General features: G+C 38.8%; 1 protein-coding gene across 2 annotated transcripts in view; it reads left to right on the plus strand.

The window, feature by feature from the left end:
• Positions 1-2,548: 2,548 nt before the first annotated feature.
• Positions 2,549-25,602, plus strand: part of C1D (C1D nuclear receptor corepressor) — a 32,442-nt gene continuing 9,388 nt past the window's right edge. Inside the window, exon 1 of one of the 2 annotated variants that reach the window (XM_069068936.1) lies at positions 2,549-2,701. The gene's annotated coding sequence lies outside the window, so the exon portion shown is untranslated. The remainder of the gene's footprint in view (positions 2,702-25,602) is intronic. The other variant, XM_069068937.1, reaches the window with a different exon arrangement.

A 25,602-nucleotide genomic window follows, 5' to 3' on the forward strand; every position in this document is an offset into this window, starting at 1 on the left:
TGGTGGAGTTGTGAACTGTCCAACTATTCTGGACAGCAATTTGTAATTATGTAGAGTTAACAAAATACCTATATCCTTTGATCTAAAGACTTCACTGTTAGTCATATAACCCAGTGAGGTCAGTGACAAAAATAAAGGCCTCATATACCATATTTCATATATTCACATACGTACATATACACATATGTATATACTAAGAGAGACAGAGATAGAGAAAGAGATACTGAAGCAGAGAGAGACAGAGATGGAGAGACACACAGAGAGAGAACACTTTTTGGAAAAGCAAATAACTGGAAACAAAGTAGATTTCTATTGATTAAGGAATGGGGAGCAAAATTGTGATGCATGAATGTGATGGAACATTATGATACTATAAAGACTTTTGAATCTAGGGGAGCAAAGAAGGGAAATATAAATTATATAGAAGCAAAAGACTTCAACCAAAATTTATATTAAAAAATAAGAACATGTCCTTTCCCCCTACCAACCAATTTAATTCTTCAACTGATTCTTGTATAGAATGAACTTGAGGACTTTCATGATCCTTTGTGCTCTTCAGCTTATCAATATGGTCCATAAAATATTATGCACAGAACAAATACAATATGTTACATGTGGTTGGTCATACATGAAGTAGCTAAAACTTTTTTTGGTTTCTACATACATCAATACATACATTTACACAATATGCTACTGATTTCAGAGGGCTTTACTATACATTGTCTTATTTGATCCTTGCTAAATCTGGTGAATGTAGCCAGGAAGCTATTATTAGTTTTATTCAGTTAATAAAGAGGGTCAGTTAGGTGGCGCAGTGGATATAGCACCAGGCCTGGAGTCAGGAAGACTCATCTTTCTGAATTCAAATGTGGCCTCCAAGGCTTACTATCTGTGTGATCCTGGACAAGTCTCTTCACCCTATTTCCCTCAATTTCCTTGTCTGTAAAGTGAGCTGGAGAAGGAATTGGCAAACCACTTTAGTATCTTTGCCAAGAAAACTCCACGTGGGGTCATGAATGGTCTCTGGCCCAACTAAAAAAAATCTGTCAATAAAGAAAAGGGTCAGAGATTAAGTGACTTGTTCAAAGTCATAGTGCTGATACCATGAACAGGACCCTGTATTCATCATTCTCTCTACTACGACATAAAAATTTATGGAGGAATGAGACTATTCTTTGACGGGAAGATGATAGTACATATGTATGTATATAAGCAGAGTTCCATGCATCTGTAAATCATCTGGAATCTATTGCTGCCCAGAGAGTGGATTTATAGACGTCTGACCCCATACAATGCAATTCATAGAAAGTGTCGCTTCTGAGTAATAAAAATGTATTTATTTGTATGATGCCTGTAAACATTGATTTTTTTGAAAGATGTTTTTGTACAGAACGTTTTCAAAGGATTCTGGAAGAACTAGTGGCATGAATCAATTTCTTAAATAAACTTCATCATCATATCACAAATGATAAAAAAAATGGTTCATTCTGGGAAGGTTTTCAAGATCTTGTCTTCATGCTTTTCTCCTTTTGAATGATATTAAACAAAAAAGCAAAGGGAATTGAGGGTAGGGTTGCGGGAGACATCTAATTTAACAAACCCAAAGTAAGAAGCAGATGTAAGTCTCAAACCATCTCTATCTGAAAGAATATACACGTCCCTCGAGCCTGAGAACATTTTGAAGCATAGTTTTGTGCCTGCGGTTTTGAATAGCAAGGTTTAAAAAACTTCTTAAAGTCTCTGGATTTTGATGTATATGGGATCTTTATTTTTTTGTCATTGATTTCCTTGTTTATGTGACAAGCAGGGGAGTCTTTAGATCAAAGGATATACACATTTTAGTAACTTTACATAATTATAAATTCCTTTCCAGGACGGTTGGCCAGTTTACATCTCCAACAGTTTCTCATGGGTTATTATTATCATTCCCATTTTACAAACGAGCACATTGAGGGCTGAGATGTTAGGTGACTAACCCAGGGTCACACAGCAAAGGATCTTGAGGTTTCCAGTGAAATCCATTACCATCCACTGGACCGCCTAGATACTAATGATTGGTATTATAGCTAATGATGATGATGATAAACGTTGCAGAACAGCCCCTGATCTAATTAAAGTATTGCATATTCGGACCTTATTAAGCCCTCCTCGGGGTCCCTCTATCACAAGAGGGGAAAGTCTTGCAAAGAGGAGATCACTGGCTGGCCCATCTTTTTCCCTTCAAGGGGCAGATTCTGATCCAATCGATCCCCTCACTTTACAGATGAGTAAACAGATTCTGGGAAGTTCAGTGTCTTGACCAAGGTCACAGGGCTTTGCGCATCGCCCTCTTCGCCTCCCTGTGCCTCAGTTTATCTACCAAAGGTTAGATTCAATGGCCTCTTCCAGCTTTAAATCCTAATAGCGTTGAGGTGAGATCTTAGAGGGACCCGCTCCGCGAGCCCGGCGGGTGGAGGGGATGGTTTGCTATGGGATGGGCTGGAAGCGTGAGGGGCGGGGCGAGGCCTTGCTTCCCAGGACCTCCATCTCTCTTCCTAGGCTCCAGATGTGAAGCGGAGGACCGGCAATCGAGAGCTCGGCGCTCGGCTGGCCGCGCCTGCGCCCAAGACCTGTTGCCGTCACTGGGCCTGCGTGAAGTGCAGTGACATCATCGCGTGGTCTCCGTGGCCGGCTTCCTCCGGAGGAGTGAGTGCCAAAAGAGGTGAGCTTTTAGGCCGAGTGCCATCCCGTCTTCGCCCCGTATGAGCGTAGCTCCGACGGGATGTTCTTCCAACCTTCCCCCGCCTCCCCAGGCATAGTCCCTAGGCCGTGGCCCATTCTTCAGTACCGTTTTTCCGGGCCCCCGCTCTCTAAGGAAACTCTGGAGCTGGCCCTGCTTGGGGGCGCTTCGGGCCCTCGGCTCCTTGTCGCTTCTTTTTTCTCGCTTCCCTTTGCCCGGTAGCGCCGCCTTCCGAATGGGAGGGAAACCCTGGGGCGCCCCGGCTGCTTCCTTCCCCTTCCCCATCCCCTTCTCCCCGGAGTGGGGAGCATGTGTATCGAGGCGGCAGCCCGGCCACGGGAAGGGAACCTCGCTAGTGTTAGGGTTGTCAGCGACACACGACCCCGCGTGTCTGTGCAGCCCTATCTGGGAGCTTGAGGGTCTGAGTGCCCTGGAAGCGAGACCTGGGTTCGAGTCCTGCCCCTGGCGACTAGTCCCTGTGGGATCCAGGCCAGGTTCTGGGCTCCCAGCTCAGTTCCCTGGGCAACTCAGTCCCAAGGCAGGGATGCTTAACCTGAAGCTCACGAGCTTGGAGGGGAAACGAGCCTCTTTCTGAAATTGATCATTCGTGGATTAAATTAGGGTTAAACTAAGTGATGAATTAATATGGTGGGGGAGGGGAACAAGCGTACATTAAGTTCCTCCTCGGTGCCCAGTTCTGTGATAACCAGAATCTCCTTTGATTTGAGAGGCTTCGCCAGAGCCCAAAGGGGTCCGTGGCTCACGAGATCAGGACCCTTGGCTCTAAGAGCACGAGAAATAACAGTAACCACGGTATTTACGTGGCTCTAGGCACTTGACAGTCATGGTCCCATTTCCTCTCCTGCTGTTCTGGTCATCTCTGTTTTGCTAGGAGGATACTGAGGACTGAGAGCGGTGGAAGTGACTTTCTCTGGCTTCCCCAGAGGAGGGGCTTGTGGAAGCATTTGAACTCAGGTCTTTGATGAAATTCCTCGCCCCAACAGTTGAACCGCCTAGATCGAAAATAGTACATTGTCTGCAATCTGGAATCTTAGAGAGTTGCTTAAATCAGCGGTGCTGTACTCAAGTAGATAGGTAGGAATGGGGAACTAATCTTTACATGTTGGCTTGGTTTTACAATGTAACATTTTATTAAAATATTTTTATTTATTTTGTTGAATATTTCCCAATCACATTTTAATCTGGTTGGGCAACACTAATCAAGCACTAGTGTTTGACACCTCTGGCCTAGACCACTGAAAAGTTGAGTGATTTGCCCAGAGTGTCAGAGGTGGGGAACTTAAATCCAGGTTCTGAGGTTAGTTCTCTTATCCTGTGACTTGCTAGGGCTGCATAAAAATTTAAGTTGGGAGGTTTTTGTCCACCTGGTGATTTTAGAAAAATTTCAAATTAAAAATGGAATGGAAGTTGTTTTAGTTTTTTTAAACTTAAAACATTTTTTTTTGGAGGGGGGAAGGCCAGGCAATTGGGGTTAAGTGACTTGCCCAAGGTCACACAGCTAGTTAAGTGTCAAGTGTCTGAAGCTGAATTTGAACCCAGGTCCTCCTGACTTGATGGCCAGTCCTCTATTCCCTTTGCCACCCAGCTGTCCCCAAGTTGTTTTTGTTTTTAATAATTCCAGCTGCATGGCCCTTTGAATAGGACAGTCTGGTTTAGGGTCAGCTTCTGGGGCAATCTGACTTGTCACCTTGGGAAGTTATTTGCCTGTGGAAATTATTGCAGAACAGTTATAGGTATTCTTTGGTAGAATGCATTTCCTTTTGGGGGAGCTCCTGCACTGCTGATGTTACTAGTACTGAGAAACAAACAGAACCATCAGTCTCAAATACCAAGCATTGTTGAATAACAAACTATGTTTATGCATTCAGGAGTGGCATGACTTGGAGAAGTCTCTTGAGGATATTAAACAGTCCTTAGAGGCTGATATCTCTACTGCTGATTACAAAGAGAGACTGATTTGCACTATTAAGTCTTAAGAAGTAGTGTGATAGACAATTATTCAGTCAACAGTATTTACTAAGAGTATTGGCAAAATGTAAAGACCACTGACTGATTGGGGTTAGAGGACCTGTGTTCAAATCCCACTTCTTTTTTTTTTTTTAAAGCAATTGGGGTTAAGTAACTTGCTCAAGGTTACACGGCCAGGTGTTTATGGGTGGGTGCTAAGTGTCTGAGCCCGGATTCGATCCCCAGGTCATCCTGACACTGGGGCCGGTGCTCTTACTCGCTGTGCTACCTGGCCGCCTCCAAGTCCCACTTCTGACACTAGTTGTGGGAAGTTGGACAAGTCATAACTCCATGAAACCTAGCTTCCAAGGATGGGCTGGAGTTGGCACCAGTCCTTTGAACCAGTTGTTAAATTTTTAGTGCAGGCATTTTTACCTCACAAATCAGCGACCTGATTGTTTTGTTGATTGTCTAGGCTTAACAAAGTGATGGAGAAAATAATGATGAAGATTAAACTTAAAGGTGTGTATTGTGACCCACATGTACAAGAACATTTATAGCTCTTTTTGTGGTGTCAAAGACTTGGAAGTCAAGGGAATAGCCATCAATTGGGAAATGGCTGAACAAATTGTGATATAAGAATGTAAGGCAGTACTATTGTTCCACAAGAAATGGTGAGCCACGGATTTCAGAAAAACCTGGAAAGACTTATATGAACTGATACTAAGTGAAGTGAGCAGAACCAAGAGAACATTGTACACAGTAATAGCAACACGGTGTGATAACCGGCTTTGATAGAATAGCTCTTCTCAGCAATGCAGTGGTCTAAGACAATCCAAAAGACTCATGCTATCCCTATCTGGAGAAAAAACTATGGAATCTGAATGCAGATAGAAGCATACTGTTTTCTCTTTTTTTTTCTTTCTCATGGTTTTTTTCCTTTTGTTCTGATTCATCCTTCACAACATGACTAATGTGGAAAAATGTTTAGTAGGATTGTAAATATGTAGTCTATATCAGATTGCATGCCATTTTGGGAAGGGAGAAAAAATTTGGAACTCAGAATCTTATAAAAGTGAATGTTCAAAAGTATCTTTATATATAATTGGAAAAAAATACCATTAAGTGGGAGGGAAAAGTGTGTCCTGTGCACACAAGGACAGCTAGTGGTAGCTTCAGTATCTAGCATGCTGTGCCTGGAGTCAGGAAGACCTGAGTTCATATTTGGCCTCAAACATACAGTAATAAGACCATGGGTATCACTTGACCTCTGTTTCCCTCAGTTTCCTTAATTAATTGTAAAATGGGAATAATAGCTCCTACTAAGGGTTGTTGTGAGAATCAAATGAGATAATGTATATATTCAATGCTTAGCACAGTTCCTGGCACATAGTAGGCACTTAAATATTTATTTCCTTATCCCTCCCTTCCCCCTAGTTGTTAAACTTTTATCAGTTCACTCCTAGTTTCTTCATTGTAGAACAAAGGAGTTGGACTAGGTGACCTCTGAGGTCCTTGTCAGCTCTGCTAGGGACCTATTGTGAGCATATTTCACAATTTTCTATAGGTAGAATAGCATTCACTTCCTGCTCTTGGAGAAGCAGAAAAAACCCTGATTTTAGAGCTTAGATACTATCTTTATAACCTCATATAAGACATTTACCCTCTTTGGGCCTCAGTTTTCTTATGTAATATGGGGGTAAATGAATGTAATGATCTTTAAGCACCCTTTTAGCTTTAAATCTTATGATCTGCTACTATCAGTGTAATTATAGGAAAGATCCATCTAAAAAATCTGTTTTCTCCCTGGTTATGTAGAAATTGGGCAGCTGCTGGGGAGAAGGCTTTGTAAGACTTGTCATTCTTTCACTCCCTTGTTTGCTCACAAGGCTTCTTACTAGTTCCGGGATGAAGTTCAAACTCTTTAAAAAGTCATTCACTGGTCTGGCCCCTTTTAGCTTTCCAGGTTTGTTATCTATATAGGAACCTTTCATCCAGACACATTTCTCAGTGTTTCTCCAATAGATCCTTCGTTTTTGTCTCTGTATCTTTTGCTTTGATTGAAGTGCCTTCTCTTCTTTCCAAATCTTAATCATCCTTCAGTACCTAGCAAAAATCCTACTTTTCTCGAATAGTAATAAAAACTCACATTTCTGTAGTGCTTTACGGTTTACAAAGTTCTTTCCTGTTAGGTAGCTAGTACAAGTGGTAATATTCATATTTCACAGATGAAAAAACTGAGTGTCCTTGAGGTTGTTAGTTCTCCAGGATTCCACAGTGATTAAGTGGGGTGATCTGGATTTGAACCCAGGTTTTTAGAGGCAGTATGTTATCATGGACTTGGGGGTCCAGGCTTGAATCCTACCTCATGGGTAAATCAGTTAGCCTTTCAGAGTCTCATTTCTCTTAGTTGGAATAATAATATTTGGGCTACCCTTCTGAGAGGGTTGCTGTAAGGAATGTACTTTGCAAATTTAAAGCATTGTCTAGATTATTAGTGCTTGTCTCCTACCTTCAAGCCCAATGCTCATTTCATTATAACACCTTGAATTTCTTTTTTTCCCTTTTTAAAATTTTAACACAAATACAGAATAGAGAAAAGAAACGAATATATCATAAACTTAAATATTGGAACTTAAATACAGTTAGAAAAAAAAGTATGTCATGTGCATAGAACATGAGAGGATTCAAAATATGATAAATTTTCATTGCAAGAATGCCTATGTAATAAATAATACACGTTGTGTTGAGAATTGACCATTTTTTCTTTGCTTCCTTGTGAGTTTTCTTTTGTTCTGTGCTTTGTGCTTTTTACTTTGTTCTCCACTCCTCCCACCCCAAACAAGGCAACAGTAAAGTTTAGATATGTTTCTCTATAGCCATAAATATATATATACCTATAAATATATACATGTATATAGAGACATACACTTTTCCAAATATATTCTACTCCCTTTACTTCTACCCACTGCCTTGCCTTCCTGTGACTTGCCTATGCCTCTCCAAGGATCCCTCCCCTATCCTCCCAATCCCAAAAATCTAAACACCTTCCTATACCCCCCTTTTACCTATTCCCTCAGCCTCCCCTCCTAAGATCCTTCCCTTGCCTCTCCACCCTCCCTATGCCCTTACAGTTTTATTTCTTCTGAATTTAGAAGACTTACATACTCTTCTAAATACATATGTATTGTTTCCTCTTGAACCCATTCCCCATGAAAGTAGGTTACCAGAACTACCAGCCCTCCTCCCCCATCTAATTCCTTTGTATCAAATTCTCCCCTGCACCTCATTTGTATAAAATAATTACTCTTTTTAGTTGTTCCTAAATGGTTTTACTTTTAAAATTCATATCATACTAAGGTTTGCCCCAGTCTTTCTTGTGAGCTACCCAATTATTAATAAGAATCTTAGACATACATTTTACATATATAAAAAGTAAATAGTCTGCCCTTATGAATCCCTTATAGTCAGTCTTTGGTTTATGCCTCACATTTTTCTTGATTCTTGTATGTTCCTTATACTCTTTGGCCCTAGTCTTGACATCTGCCTTGCTGTTGAGTGCTGGTACTATATGTAGGTGCTTATTAAATACTATTCATTCATTCAATTACTTTGCTTTATTTTTTTTTTTTTGGAGGGGGGAAGGCAAGACAAAGTGACTTGCCTAAGGTCACACAGTTAGTAAGTGTTAAGTGTCAGAGGCTGGATTTGAACTCAGGTCCTCCTGACTCCAGGGCCGGTGCTGTATTCACTGTGCCACCTAGCCATCCCTTAACCTCGTAAGACAAAATATACAGTTAATAGCCAACCAAAAGACAAAAGTACAAATTAATGTTGCACAAATTACCTAGGTGCTTTGTGGTAAACAGTGGTGATGATGGTAATTGTGGAAGGCTTAAGGACATGAATTTTGTTTTAAAATTTTATTTTTACATTATGAATTTTAAACCCCCCCAAAAGAATATTTCTATAAATACAGTATAAAATGAAAGAAGATTCTAGATGTAACAGAATCTTCATTTCCCATCACTTCCTTTTTCCCTAAAGGTATATAATGATAAATTCTACACATGACTTTTAACATTGACTTGCTTTCTCTACTTCTGAACTTCCTTCATTTCTCTTAACATTTCAAAGAATCTATTCCATTGTTCTCTTTTTTTTTGGAGGGTGGGAGTCAATATATTGCTGAGGTCCCTTCCTTGAAACTGGCCCATCCCCAATTAAATGGGAAGAAGGTAAAAAAGAACAGTCATAACAGATCACCATAGGTAAATAAGATGAATGAATGCCATCTTTGTACCTCCCTGTCAGGAGACTGGTAACATGCTTTGTGATTGATCCTCTGGACACTTGGTTGGTGATTGTGTTGTCTGAGATTTTTAAAAAAAATTAGTGAAGGGGGCAGAGCCAAGATGGCAGAATAGAAACAGGACTTCCGCTTGTCTCCGGCTTCCACCTCCTCTAGTACATGTGAAAAATGACTCTAAACAAACTTTAGAGCTACGGAACCCACAAAGTGACAGAGAGAAACAAATCTCCTTCTGAAGGAAGCCTGGCAGGTGGGCAGGAAGGGTTCATCACAGCACGCTGCCCAGTACAGACTGGGTTTTAGCCCCAGGGAGGCTCGGACCTGAGGCCCGGACCCAAGGCGGCTGGAGGGGACTTAAGGAGAGTGGATCTCCAGCAGCTGTGGCTGTTTCCAGACTTCTCAATCCACAAATGCCAAAGACAAAGTAAAAGGTCAGTGTGAAACTTTGTTCAAACAGGGTGGTCTGGCTGCTACCCCTGGAGGGAGAAGTGTAGGAGTCTCAGTGACTGCAGCCGCTGCCATGTGGCTACTTGCAGATTGTAGGGGGACCAAATGACCATTCAGAGGGTAATAGCTCTTGCTTTGACCTCCTTAGATCCGGATTGCAGTCTTGGGTGGTGGTCCTGGGGTGTGTGACCAGTTAGCCAGAGTGTGTGGGGGCTGTAGAGAGGGTGCCCATCTAATAGCTCTGGCAGCTGCAAAAACCCCAGCAATTTGGGACATAGCTCTCTTCATTTTGGAAGCGGAGTTCTACTGTGGCAAAGAGCTCAAAAGTCAAGTAATTGGCTGTCAATATGAGCAAGCAAGGGAAGCACAAACAGATGATAGAATCCTTTTTTGGGGACGAAAAAGATCAAGGCATGGAGTGGGAGGAAGACATCAAAGTCAGAACTCCTGCATCGAAAACCTCTGAGAAAAATATGAACTGCTTACAGGCCATGGGGGAGCTCAAGAAGGATTTTGAAAATCAAGTAAGAGAAGTGGAGGAAAAATTGGGAAGAGAATAGAGAATGATGCAAGAAAATCATGAAAAGTGAGTCAATAGCCTGCTAAAGGAGACCCAAAAAATACTGAAGAAAATAACACCTTAAAAAATAGACTAAATCAAATGGCAAAAGAGGCCCAAAAAGCCAATGAGGAGGAGAATGCTTTAAAAAGCCGAATTTGCCAGATGGAAAAGGAATCTCAAAAATAAAAATTTTTTTTTACAGTGTTTTTTAAACTGTTCTCCTGATTCTGCTCACCTCAGTCTTCATCAGTTCCTACTAACCGAGTATTTTTGAAATCTGTCTGATCATTTCTCATGGCACAGTAATATGCTATAGCATTCATATGTCATGATTTGTCTATTCCCCATTTTTCTGAGAGCAGTTCTAAGGTCCCCTCCTTCCCTTAGGGTCTAATAATTAAAAAAAAAAAATCCCCCTTTTAATTCTCCCTTCAGAAAAAGAAATTTTGTTTTGATTGTGATAATGTTTCCCCAGTATCTCATTTTTCCTTTAATCTCTCCACATCCCTGCTTGTTTCCCTGTTGACTTTGATGTATATTGACACCAACCTGTGTGTGTGTGTGTGTGTGCATGTGCTCGTGAGAAACCTGAGGGGGTGAATTTTGATCCATGTTATATTTGTGGAGAGGGGTAGGCATTGTAAGTGGGAATAGGAGGTGTGGGGTGGTATGCAAAGTCATGGAGGAGGGAATCAGCAAGACTAGAGATGACAAATAACATAACTTGACTTGGTCAGGGGTTTGTCTTTGAAGAGAAGTTTCTCTTGGAAAGGGAATGGGGTTAACACAGAAATTTAAATAAACTAAACTAAGGAATTTCAATAAGGAGAGGCATTAGGGAGCTCTTAAACAGACGTGAGATGTTGAAATGGTGTTTGAGGAATATGTTTTTCTGGCTACTATGTATGGAACATATTGGAATGAGGAAATAGTATATAAATAGTACACAAATAGTACATAAAACCTTATGAAACATAATCAAGCAGTGGGGTGTTCAGATAACTTGATGCTACAAAATAGTTTAATATTATGTGAGAAATTGTGGATGGCATCTGATATATATACACATACATTCATTCATACGTACATACATACATATACACATACACACACAAACCCACCACAAATCCACCTAAGGATTATGCTTAGAAATAATCTAAAATGTATTCCTTCCAATACTAACGCTTACAGTTTGGAACATTTCTGATGGTGAGTTCTAAAACATATTTTCCTAGTTCCTTCAAACAGAATGTACAAAATGTACTACAACCTTTGATGACTTAGGCTCCTCATTAGGAGCATTTGTTACTGTACTTATTGTATAACTTGGTTACTGGGATGCATTCAGGAACAGCTGTTTGCTCCTAAAATAAATAGCCCCAGATTACTTTGTTTTTTGGATGCATTTATCCTTTTGATAGTTTTCTTGAAATCTTTACCTTCTATCAGACTGAATTGTCACAGATAGTTCTGGAGACAGTTATGACCAGAAGGTTGACAAGTGACTGATGAATGCTTTTGGCCATAGCAGCTCTTGAAACAATCACCTAAAGTGTGGTGAATCTGCAGTCTATGTTGGGATAGGTAGAAGTAACTATACTAATAATATAATGGTTAATCAGTCTTTATTTTTATTTCTTTATTTTTAGTTCTTTTGTGTCAAAGGTGGTGTTCTAAGTGCTGAATCTTTGTCCTCAGGGAACCTCAAGTCCAATTAGAAGACAAAATGTTTATACATTTAAATGCATTTTTACACATAAAAACAATTTACAGTAGAAGGCAGACCATAAGTGTTGGATGATTACAGTGATACTAGCTAGCTACAGAAGTTAAGGTCTCTCTGGAATGGAGCCTTCAGAGAAGGTGGTACTAGAACATGGGGCTTGAACTTTGAAAAATGAGAAACATTGAAATTGGTAGAGAAGAGGGGACAGGTCACCCCAAGCATAGGCCTCTCTTAGGAAAATAGTAACATTTTATGGGGGATGAGTTTGACAGTATAAAAGATAATATAGTATCTCTAGATTTCCTAGATATCTAATTCAAAGCTCTATAAACGGCCCAAAGTTCTTTTTAGTCCTGTCTTCTATCTTCTCGTGTCTTAAACATTGAGAGCTTTAGACTTTAGTAGAATAATAGCTATTTCCTTAATTTTATATCTCCCAATTTTGCAACATTGAGTGATTTTACTTTAGCTAACTTTCATCCTTTATAAAACATTGCTGATAGGGGTGGCCAGGTAGCACAGCGAGTAAGAGCACCTGCTCCAGTGTTGGGATGACCTGGAGATCGAATCCCGGGCTCAGACACTTAGCACCACACCCATAAACACCTGGCCGTGTAACCTTGAGCAAGTTACTTAACCCCAGTTGCTTAGGGGCGGCCAGGTGGCTCAGCGAGTAAGAGCACCGGGTCCAGTGTTGGGATGACCTGGATCAAATCCGGGCTCAGATACTCAGCACCACACCCAGAAATAACTGGCCGTGTAACCTTGAGCAAGTTACTTAACCCCGATTGCTTATAAAAAAAAACAAAACCAAACATTACTGTTCTCCTTAGAGGGCCTATGCTTGGGGTGTCTTTTTCCCTTTTCTCTCCCCCTCACCAAGTAAAGTTAATGTGTTTGCCATCTTCCACAAGTTTTCAGGATTGCCACTTCTATGCTCTTGCTCTATCATCCTGTCTACATGGAATGTCTACTCTTTTCCACCTGTCTCATGAAGTCTTGAACTTCCCTCCTCCAGTGGATAGAAGAGAAATGTAGTGCCTGTCTTTCTGTGTGCAAGGTCAGTCTCCCTTCTTTTGTATGAAACGGAGGAAGGGAAGGATATTCTCTCCCCTCTTTTCCTGGGCCTAACTTAGTTATTATAATTAAAGGGTTCCATTTCTTTTTTTGTTCCTTGTGATTTACATTTAGCGTTGTAGACACTTTCTCTGTTCCTTCTCTGTTTCTGCTTGTTTCATTCTACATTGGTTCATAGAAGTCATCTCATATTTACCTGGAGTCTTCATATTCATCCTTTATTCAGACACAGTAATGCTCCCTTTCATTTTTATAAGAGGTAGTTTTGAGAATAATGGACACTAGAATAAATCATTATTCCTAGCAAAGCATCTAAAATTTTTGTTGAAGGAAAAGAGAGAGAAACCTCTATGATTCTTTACTTTGTAAACTATGTTAATGTATTATATAAATGTTAGTTATTGCCATTTATACAATAAGACTTTGCTTTTTTAAACATTATCTCATACGATCCTCTCAACAAACCTGTGGGGATAGATATTATAGATATTCTTTCCATTTTACATTTGAAGAAACTGAGACTCAGAAATGTTAAGTGACTTGCTTAGGGACATACTGACCTCATTAGTAAGTGTCTGAGGTGAGAGATTCCCATCCATATCTTTTCTGACTGTAGGTCCAGTGGTCTTTCCACTAAAATGCCCTGCCTCCCTGACAACTGATATATAGAGATGGCTTTTATCTAATATTTAAAGGCAGGATTAAATAGACTGAATTTAGGTGACTGCCATGCATTTAACATCTTGAAAATAGAAAAGACCTAATACTCATCAGCAGTACATAGCTATTTACAAATATTTCTTGTTTAAAAGGCACTTCATATTCCCCATTTAGGACAGAAAAAAACCCAATACTGTTATTCAGAGGGTGTCTCTGTTAAACCATGTTTATAAAAAATTACTTTCGAATGTAAACTGAACTGTTGAGCTAGTGGAGAAAAGTGGTAATGGCATAAAATTCCCACATTTGTTGATATATAGGCCATGCCATGTCTAGGTTTTGAAAAAGTAATATTGAGTAAGGTTAACTAGGATAGTGATGTAATTGTGTTATAGGTGCCTGGTATTCTGAGATCATTAGAAGCAGAACTTTCTTCGAGGGTTAAGCATACAAATCTTGAGAATATTCTCAAGTAAATGCTGCTTTTAGTGACACTACACATTTTAGCAGTAATGGCCTTCTGTGTTGAAGGCACTATATAGAGAAGTAACTTTCTGGGTGCTTTTCAATCTACTAAAAAATATGTACAAGAATTTTTAATATCAGTCCCTATTATTTTGGTGGAACTTTGTAGAAGATTAGGAGATCATGTAGAAGACCAGAAGATCTATAACATTCTTAGATTTCATTGACATTGGGAGTTAACACAACTAATTCCCCACTCCTGAAAATGGCTTAGTGACAATTTTAAGCCAGTTGGTCAGTACTTGAGTACCTTTTCCAGGGTAACTACCTTGGAAACATGGAGTGGTTAGAGGCAATTTATAAGGGCCAACTAACTGCAAGTTGGTTTTATTTCCCTTCCCTCGACTTTATTTTAAGGAGCTATCTTTCTCAACCTAATATCTTTTAAAAAGGAATGATCAAAAACCTTTGTTTTAATGAAGGTCTAGGAAATTTATGGCTTTTAGAGGATTTTTAAATGTTCCAAATCAACCAGCAGAGAGGCCAGGTAATACATGGTGCTGGATCTGGAGCTGGAAGGGAGCTCAAGACACTTATTTATAGATGAAGAATTAAGGCCCCAGGAGGTTTAGTGACTGGTCCATGATCACCTTGGTTTTGTTATCCAGCATACTTTCCATAGCTTCCTATAAGGAGGCAGAGAGCCAAGAAATTTTGGCTTCACATAGACCTCTGACATATTTGCATATCACTTAATCTCTCCGTGTTTTAGGCAGTTCAGACTAGAAGTTGCAGGGGAAGTGCAGACAGACCTGCATTGGTGGTGGTAGTAATAATAATTTTGATCGGCTAGCATTTATATAACATCATAAGGTTTGTATATTGTTGTGCAAATACTCATTTTATCCTCAAAACAGCCCTAGAAGGGAGATGTTTTTGATCACCCCCATTTTTCAGATGCAGAACCTGAGGCTGACAGCAGTTAAGTGACTTGCCTTGGTTCCCGCAACTACTTAGTGTCTCAGGCAGGATTTGAATTTAGGTCATCTTGACTCAAGTTGGTCCATTATGCTCTCTGCTGTGCTGGTAGAGGGAATTTTCTCAAGTGACAGTTCCTTACATCAGTGGAATTCCAGGTCTATTCCCCATCCTTATCCCTTGCTGTCTGCTTTTTTCATGATGTCTTCATTTCCTTTTACTTTTCTGGAGATTACCTGTTTTTCTCAGATGATTCATATCAGTATGACCCTAAATAATGATAGTTGGCATTTATGTAGTATGTTAAACTAACATGAACTTGTTTTCTAAAAATATTTTGATAACTATATTTCAGTGTAATTGGTTTCCTTTGTAATGCATTGTATTTTGTTTTATACATTTAAAAAAAACTCTGAGAAGGGATCCATGATCATGAAATTTACCAAGGGGTCCATGACACAGAAAGGATAAGAAACTCTGGTCAGGTCATGAGGTGGGTGTTGAGCTTGGATCTCCTGACCTTCTTGCCAGGCTCTTTCTGCTATGTCACACTGCCTTTCATTGTACAGTTCTAATGTTCAGACTCAAAAGGTTCCTCCTCTTTTTTTACATTTGTTGAAACAATTTTAACAGCTTACTAGTTGCATTAGACATGTGGAGCTCCAGTTGCATCTTGAGTCTGTTTAAATACATTCTTAATAAAATTGAGAAAAAAAGTTCTGATTGAGAAATAACCAGATCAGAAGTGACTAATGTGCATTCGAATTATGGCACAATAAAATCTTGTTGCTCCTACAGCAAGTTTTAAAAAGTTAAATGAGGCAGTTTTGTTTTGGGGTTGATGGCTGTTTTATGAACAAATTGAAGGGAAGATTGCTTAAACACTGGAGTTGGGTATTATCTGTAAGCTACTTTACACTTAATGTAATTTTGACAGTAGCTGTACATAGACTGTAACTTTTCACTCTCTGTGTTCACTCCGGCAAACAGGCTTGTGAGAGTGCTGCCTGTCTGCCTCAGCACCTTGCATGCAGTTTGATACTGTGGTTCTGATATTTTTGAATTTAGAGGTCACTGTGTTTGCACATTAAGGTGCTGTGGTTTCCTCCTAAGGGAGAAGTATTGAAAAAAAGAATTCAATTACCAGATAGGGGCTATTTTGGATAAGGATATTTTGAATCAGAAACTCATAGCTAGTTCAGTAGATTCCGGATCTATTCACATCTTTTGTCTCTTGAATTTCAGTGGATATATCTTTTACATACAACTACAAGATTTCCCCCAAAGAATCCTCTGTGATTTTAATGTTCAGGACCCTTTGCCAAGAACTTTCTTTAAGCTTTTAAAATAAGGTGTTTCAATAGCAATAACACTTTATGATGAAATACTTTATATGATATATAATTACTTTGGTAATCAAGTGATAATTAGAATAACTGACATTTTATATAGTGCTTAATGGTTACAAAACACTATATAGTTAACCCTGTGGTAGCTGGTACAAGTCAAATGAGTATTCCATTTTATAGATTAGAAGAGTAAGACCTCCAGGGTTAAGCAGTTTGCCTAAGGTTACATAGCTAATAAGTGGGCTTGGATAGGGTTTGTGAGCCTTTACTCCTCCACCCCCCAACTACCTCCTGTTAATAAGCAGGTTTAGACAGTATCCTTTCTCTGTGTTAGAAATTTATTTTAAGAGATTTGTTTAATCATACTTCATTTGTAATTAGACTTGCTTATTCAACTCAGCAGGAATTTGAGAACTAAAGTAATTTATATATAAATTGTCTATTTCTTGGTTTATCCACAACAGATTTTTAATTCTAGCTGAGTTTTTATCACATTATGTACATTTAATTTACCTTCCTTTGCTCTTGGTTGGTATGTGTTTGAGACTATGAACTAATTTTTAACATTTTGTTTAAAACCAAAAAATAGGAAGATAAATTGATTGAGGGAGAGATCTATTTGGGCCAACCAAAACCAAATGAAAATTATTTTTGGATTATGTATACCAGGGGTGACAGGCACCAAATCCATTCTTAGCTCTCAGGCCTTTACACATACAGGTGGTGAGTTGGGCTGTAGTTTACTGTTGTATACCATCATGCCCTTCTATTAGTATAGATAATTGAGAATTAACTATATAGTTAAAAAATTTTAGGGCAGGATGAGATTTTAGAGGTCATCTAGACCAGGGGTTCTTAATATTTTTCGTATTATGGACCCTTTTTGCAATCTGGTGAAGCCTGTGGACCCCTTCTCAGAATGTTTTTAAATGCATAAAATAAAATACATACGGTTACAAAACAACTAGTTATATTGATATGCTATTAAAACAGACAAATTCACAGGACTTATAAACCCGTGGTCTAAGGAGATTAATATGGTTACATAGGAAATGTATCAACCAACTTAGATTTTAAAAAAACATTGTTAATAATAACTTAATAACTATCAACAAAGATAAATAATTTGCTCAATGTACAATTCAGAGTAAAACTTTACATAAATTCCTTAGTATTTAACGAAGTGCAGCCATACTCATACACACACATTTTTTTTTTACTGGATCTGTGATTTAATTGATATTGAGCAGAAGCATCACTCCTGAAACAATATTAAAATATAATTGAAAAGTGTTTAGCAAAATAAATAAAAGTACAGTACAATATAGATAATGTTAATTGTGGCTTTCTAGCTTAGTAACCACCAGCAATTTGCCGCCGCTGATATAGGGAACTTCTGCCCAAAGACAGTGGTAGAAAGAATCTCCTCTACATGTCCCCTGCAGCCTATCTCTTCTTTGAGATGATGACTTTGTTCTTTATTATTATCCAGTGTTCAATTCAGTTTTGTTTTTTGTTCTTTCCACTTAACATTGTTGTAGTCATTGTGTTATGCTAACATTTCAATTCTCTTTACTTTGCATTAATTCATGTCTTCCCATCCTTATCTCCTTTATATTTATCATTTAAGAAATCAGTAATGTTAACATGCATGTGCCACTTTTTAAAAGCCATTTGACAATGGGTGGGCATTTACTTTGTCCCAGAAGTGTCTCAAACTCAGAATGTCCAGAATTGAACCTAATATCTTTCCAAGGCCTTTCCAAACTTCCTTGTTACTGGCAAGGGCACCACTCTCCTGCCGACTGGAACTCCTGTTCCCAGTTGTGACTCTTTATTCTCACACCATTTAGAATCAGTTGTCAAATCTTGTTATTTCTATCTCCATAGCATCTTTCCCATGTGTCCCCTCCTCTCCATTCACATAGTCACCATTCTACTTTAGGCCCTCATCCCCTATATTTTGGACAATTGGAATAACTCTCTACTTAGTCTCCCTGCCTTAAGCCTTTCTCCAGTGTAATTCCCCCTTCACACAGTGATTTTCCTAAAGGGTAGGTCTGATCGTGTTGCCCCCTCCACTCAACAAACTTCAGTAGCTCCTCTGTTACCTGTTCTGTTTGACATTTAATGCTTTTCACAGCTTGTTGTCCGCTTCTTACCTTTCTAAACCTCTTCAACTTTACTCTGCCCCTTGAACTCTTCAGTTGGGTTACGCTGTCTCATTATTTTGCACTTGTGATACTCTGTCTCCAGGGTCCAAGTTTGGAATGCCCTCCTTCTGCTTTTGGAATCTCTTATTTCCTTTAAGACTCAGCTCAATTGCCACCTTCATGAAACCATTTTTGACTTCAAATCTGGGCTCAAACCCTTCCTAGCTGGATGAACCCTGGGCAATTCACTTAACCTCTATTTATCTCACTTTCTTCTATAAAAGGAGGGTAATACTAGTACCTAATTCCCAGGGTTGTCATGAAGATAGAATTAAGTAATTTTTGTAAAGCTCTCTACATATGCTTGTGGCTGTTATTAATAGAGTGGTCTGTCCCAAAACTACCTTGTATTCACCTTGTATATATTCTCTCTGTACCTGTATGCGTATAATTTCTCTTTCATTAGATAGTAAACTTCTTGAGGACAGGGACTTGTTTCACTTTTGTCTTTGTATATCCATAGCACTTAGCATAGTGCCTGGCATGTAATAAACGTTTAATAAATGCTTGTTGATTGATTTAATAAAAAGACCCACTAACACCAACACCAACTACACTATACTGAGGGCTTCTTGATACGGGCAAGAGAATGAAACAGGAACACTTTTTGACTTTCTTAGGTTGTATATTACTACTAGTCCCACCTCTGTCATTTAAAAAGAAAAAAATTGATATATTGTTTTTATGTCACCTTAATTTCTGAATCTCTCCCCCACCTAGAGAATTGTCCTTTGTGACAAAGAAGAAAAATGAAAAAAAAAGCAACTCAATCAAATTAACAAGCGCATCAGTGAAATTTGACCATATATATATATATATATATATATATATATATATATGTATATAGTGCTCCATTTTCTTAATCTCCTCTGGAAAAAAGGAGGTTCTTTTCTTCTCCATGTTTGGTTATTGTAATTATGCAGTGTTCAGTTTTGTTCTTTTTAGTCTCTCTTTATACTGTTGGAGTATATTATTTTCCTTTTGTACTCTGCTTTAGTTTATGTCTTCCCCTGCTTCTCTGAATTCTTCATACTCTTTTTTTACTTAGATTTTCTTTTTTAAAGTTATGAACTTAAACATCACCAGTCTTGAACATTTCAGTATACAAAGAATGGAAAAAGACAATATATCTAACTATAAACTTCTATTATAATAACTCAAAAAGACAAGTTCAGGGGAACCCCCTTAACAGTCCTTAACAATTAACAGTCTATTTTTTTTTAAAGGTATGGATTCAGTTTAACTCTAAAGTAACAAAAGTTCCCTGCTTCTCTGTTCCTTTTTTTTTTTTTTGTCTATCTCTATCCACAAACTCCTCCCCTATTAGTATTAGAAAGCAAAGGAAATCCACACATTTGTTGAGTATGAAAATCCGTATCTCATTCTCTTCCCCAATCCCTTACCTTTTTGCCAAGATGTAGGATACATGCTTCATCAGCAGTCTTCTGATATTTATGATTTTTTAAGGCACAGCAATATCCCATTACATTTATGTTCCATAATTTGTTTAGCCATTGATACAAAGCCCTGAGAAAGTGGATTGCTCAGGGTTAAAGTAAGCAATAGAGGTAGGATTTGAATCCAGATCCTGTGACTCCAAAGATAAATCTTTTTCCATTTACCAGCATCAAGAAGATCTGGGTTCAGATGCTATCTTTGACACTTATTAGTTGTATGACTAACTGATCAAGTAACTTAATCTATCTGAGCCTCAATTTTCTCATCTGTAAAATGAGATTTATAATATCTATAGGACCTACACCACATGATTGTTGTGATGCTCAAATAATGTTTATGAAATACTTTTATCATATAAGGCAAAGGCAAACAAGAAGCATTCCATGGAACCCTGGTCACTTCATTTTGTTGACAGGCATTTGTAAAAACACCACCATAGTAATATTTACAGCTTATGTGCCAATATGTATTGTAGAGGTTGAGAAGTAGAGAAATTCTATAAAAACCTTCAAATTAAATAGCCATCATAACCTAGACACCATCTAGTCATCTGAACTCCACCCAGGATTCCTTTTCCATCCTCCCCCCTCCCCACCTTATGGGAGGGAAAATTAACATTTTTGTCAGAACTTAAGGCAGAATTACTGTGGCACAAATAAATAAAAAAAAAATTGTTACTACCTTGTTCAATTTAATATATACATTTAAAAAATGAAATATTTTCTATTTCATATTTCATTTTTATGCTGAAATTTTTGTTTATTGATGTTTATAATTAAAAAAAAAAAGATAGCTCAGACCTTATTCCAAACAAGATGATCAGGAGAACATCAATAACTTATAACCGATGTGCTTACTTGATTGACTGGTATACTGAGGCTTTTCTTTATTTGTTTGTTTTTAGCATTCCTTTTTGAAAAATTTCCAATTTTTTGGAAAAAGTTCCAAATTCTTGCACTCCCTTACCTTACCCATTAAGAAAGCAAACAATAGGGGCAGAGCCAAGATGGCAGAGTAGAAGCAGGACCTCCCTGCTGCTCCGAATTCCACCTTCCCCAATCCATGTAAAAAGGGGACCCTAAACAAACTTTGGAGCTGCAGAACCCACAAAATGACACAGAGAAGCTAACCTCCCACTGAGGACAGCCCTGCAGACTGGCAGGAATTGGCCAGCACAGTGCTCTAGGATCTGAGCCCAGCCCGATGCGAGGGCTTTAGCCCCAGGGCGGGCCTGCCCAGCTGCCTCTGGAAGGACTCCAGATCAGCAGCAGCTGTGGCCATTACCAGATATATCAACACATAGATGCGAAGGACAAAGTGAGAGGTCAGTGCAGTCTGGACTTTGGGATCCAGTAAGTGGGAGTACGTGGCTTTTGTCCCCAGGGAGAGAAGCTGCTGAGATGCCGGCTGAGACACCTGCACAGCCAGCCAGCATCACATGGCAGTTTCAGCTCCTGGCCTGCAGAGTGTAGGGGAACCAAGCACCAGTCTGAGGGGTAATCGCTCTTGCTTTAACCTGCTTGGATCTGGATTGCAGTCTAGGGTGGAGGTTCTAGGGTGTATGTCCAGCTTGCCAGAGTGTGTGGAGACCTCAGAGAGGGTACCCATCTAATACCTCCGGCAACTGAGAAAACCCCAGTGTTTGGGATGAAAGCTCCCCTGTCTGGTGGCAGAGTCCTACTGTGGCAAAAAGCTCAGGGGTCAAGTGACTGAGGGGCGACATGATCAGGCAAAGGAAACAAAGCAGACAGAAGATTCCAACATTACACTCCTATTTTGGGGACAAAAAGGAGCAAAGCATGGAACAGGAGGAAAACAGTGAAGTTAGAACTCCTGCACCAAAAGCTTCAAAGGAAAATACGAGTTGGTTACAGGCCATAGAGGACCTTAAGAAGCAGATAAGAGAAGTGAAGGAAAAATTGGGAAGAGAGATGAGAACAATGCAAGAAAATTATGAAATGAGAGTTAACAGTCTGACTGAGGAAAATAACACTTTAAAAAACAGACTGACTTAAATAGCAAAAGAGGCTCAAAAAGGCAATGAGGAGAAGAATGCCTTAAAAAGTCGAATTTGCCAGATAGAAAAAGAATCTCAAAAGCTCAATGAGGAGAATCATGGCTTCAGAATTAGATTGGAGCAAATGGAAGCTAATGACTTTATGAGAAATCAAGATGCTGTTAAACAGATCCAAACAAATGAAAGAATAGAAGGCCAATGTGAAATATCTCATGGGAAAAACCACTGACCTGGAAAATAGATCCAGGAGAGATAATTTAAAAATTATTGGAGTACCTGAAAGCCATGATCAAAGTAAGAACCTAGAAATCATCCTCCAGGAAGTTCTCAAAGAAAACTGCCCTGATGTTATAGAATCAGAGGGCAAAATATAGGTTGAAAGAATCCACCGATCACCTCCTGAAAAAGATCCCCAAAAGAAAACTCCTAGGAATATTATAGCCAGGTTCTGGAATTCCCAGATTAAGGAGAGAATATTACAAGCATCCAGGAAGAAACAATTTGAATATTGTGGAAACACAATCAGGATAACCCAGGATCTGGCAGCTTCTACACTGAGGGATCGAAGGGCTTGGAATATGATATTCCGGAGGGCAAAGGAGCTGGGATTAAAACCGAGTCACCTACCCAGCAAAAGTGAGTATCATGTTTCAGGGGAAAATATGGTCATTCAGTGAAATAGAGGACTTTCAAGCATTCTTGCTGAAAAAACCAGAGTTAAACAGAAAATTTGACATTCAGATACAAGAAGCAAGAGAAGCATGAGAAGGTAAACAGGGAAAAGAAATCATAAGGGACGTATCAAAGTTGAACTATTAACATTCCTACATGGAAAAACAATAATTGTAACATGAAACTTTTCTCAGTAGTTGAAGGGAATAGAAATATGTATGTGTGTGTGTGTGTGTGTGTGTGTAGTCTATATATGAGGGTATATGGGCATATGAGTACATATGTGAATGTGTGTATATATGTTTACAGGTATACATAGAGGGCACAGGATCAATTTAACAGGAAGGGATGATACTTAAAAGGTGAAATTAAGAGGTGAGAGAGGAATATAATGAGAGGAGATGGGGAGAGACAGAATGGGGTAAACTATCATACAGAAGAGGCAAGGGGAAATGGTTACAATGGAGGGGAAGAATAGGAAGGCAAAAGGAATAGGTCAACCTTATTCCCATTGAATTTGGCTTGAGGAGAAAATGAAATACAAACTAAATAGGGTATCTCACCCTACAGGAGAGTAGTGGGGGAAGGGGATGAGAGGGGGGATGATAGAAGGGAGGGTAGGCTGGGGGGGAGGGAGGTTGGAAGCACTCACTTTTGAAAATAGATGGGATCAAAGTGGAGAGTAGAGAGGGTGGGAGTTGGGATAGGAGGGAGGGAAATATAGTCAGTCTTTTACAATATATATACTATGTTATTGTTTTGCATTAGCCACACATATACATCCTATACTGAACTGCTTATCTTCCCAGTAAGGGTGGGTGACAAGGGAGGAAGGGAATTAATCTGGAATTCAAAGTTTTAAAATCAAATATTCAAATATGTATGTATATATATATATGTGTGTGTGTGTGTATATATATGTATATACATATATACTATTATCAATACTATTTTACATGTAATGGGAAAATAAGATACACAGGCACTGTGGCATAGAGATCCACTGGAAAAGTCGAAAGGGGTATGGGAGAAAATATGGGAGAGAGCAGATTGGAGGAGGGGATATCCTGTGGGACTGCTATTTTGGAGGGGTGGGTAGGGGAAAAACGGGGAGCAAATTTGCAACTCAAAATCTGGCGGAAATGAATGATGTAAAGCAGAAGTTAATAAAGCATTTGAAAAAAAAAGAAAGCAAACAATATATCAGTTATACATATCAAGTCATATAAAACATTTCTATGTTACCCTTGTTGCCAGAAAAACCAGAAACAACTACCAAAAAGCAAGACACATAAAGAAAGTGAAAAAAGTATGCTTTAATATGAACTATACTGAGGGCTTCTTGAAATGGGCAAAAGGATGGAATAGGAACACTTTCACAAAGTGGTATTCTGCCTCTTTACCATTGAGTGAGAGGTACAATAAAGACAATTCAATTTTTTTATTATTAAAAAAATTTTGATTAGATTGAACAAAACAAACAAAAAACTGTACTTTAAAGGTATCTTCCGTGCACAAGTCAAAATTATATAAGATTCCTGGAAAGTCGTAACAACAGAGGTAGACCTTGTACACATTAATACCAAGCAAGAGATTAAAAGGGGAAATAGATGTTTGCCATATTTGTTTGCTAGTGTCTTGAAAGTGAGTCCATTCAGAGTCCAAGTTGAGATAGTCCTATTTGTGGATGAACATTCTGCTAATTGCACCAATTACCAAATTACCAAAACCAGGTAACACTGCCAGACCTCCTAAACAAGATATGTAATAGCTCTAAAGAGTTTGGCCCACCTGTCCATAGAAGAAAAATCAAGTAGAATGCATATTGTCTGGGCTATGATGTGGTCTATTTTAGCTGTTCTCTAACTTTGGTATGGTGATTTCTGTGGCCCCTGAGTTACTTTCATAGTACTTACGAGGTCAAAAATATTTTCATATTAATACAAAGATGCTTTAATCTTGAACATAGTAAATATTGATCAATATAACCCACATGAACAGAAGCTCTTGGGAGGGGCCTCCATAATTTTTAAGAGCACAAAGAGATGCTGAGGCCAAAAATTTGAGAACCATTGTTCTATTCAAATATAAAATCTTTTTTCACTTAAAGCCTTTTATAACTTTAAACTTTAAAGCCTTTCTTTCCAATCTTCTCATACCTTATTCCTGCACTGAATTCTGATCCAGTGATAGTAGTCTCCTTTCTATTCCTTATGTACTCCATTTCTGAATTTTCTATTTTCACTGGCTGTCCCCTGTATATGGAATTTTCTCATCTGTTTTCTGGCTTTCCTGGGTTCTTTCAAGTGCCAGCTAAAATACCACTTTACAGGAAGCCTTTTCGCATCCTCTTAATGCCTTTCCTCTGTTGATTATCTCCATTTTATCTTGTATATTGCTTGTTTGCACGTTGTCTGTGAGCTTTTTGAGAGTTGGGACATTTAGGGGCGGGGGAAGCCCTCGGGCGGGGAAAATGCTTTCTTTGTATCCAGCACAGTGTCTGGCATATGTGATTTGCAGTAGGATGGACAGACCATACATAGAGTTGGTTTGTGTGTACATACTTATCTATACCTGGGTCTTAATTAGTATGAATAATGAATTCCTCAGAAGTGATTGAATTAATTTTAATTTTACACTGCATATTTTCATTAGGATGGAACTATTTACCATTTTTATATAATTATAACTTTGAATAGTGCAGTATACACCAAATTGATCAGGAGAAAGGGGACTGGATTGCCTTTGTGAAATTGCTGTTTTCTTTGAATGCCCTCAAGCTATTCCCTGAAACAGAAGCCTGTCTTATTTTTAATACTAACATTCTGGGGATGTGGATTTCCAAGTCATGGGACAGCCTTCCAAGATCTTAAGTTGTAGATCACCCAAAGTGCTGTAGAGAGGTGCTTAGTGGGTGTGGATAATTCATAATAAAGTTCATAATAAAGAATTATGAAGGAGAAATGGTGTAAAAGTGTC

This window comes from Petaurus breviceps, unplaced genomic scaffold (genome assembly GCF_028583685.1).
Source record: "Petaurus breviceps papuanus isolate PSGF00001 unplaced genomic scaffold, PetGlider_PUasm1.0 90775, whole genome shotgun sequence".
In the NCBI taxonomy this organism is placed as follows: domain Eukaryota; kingdom Metazoa; phylum Chordata; class Mammalia; order Diprotodontia; family Petauridae; genus Petaurus; species Petaurus breviceps.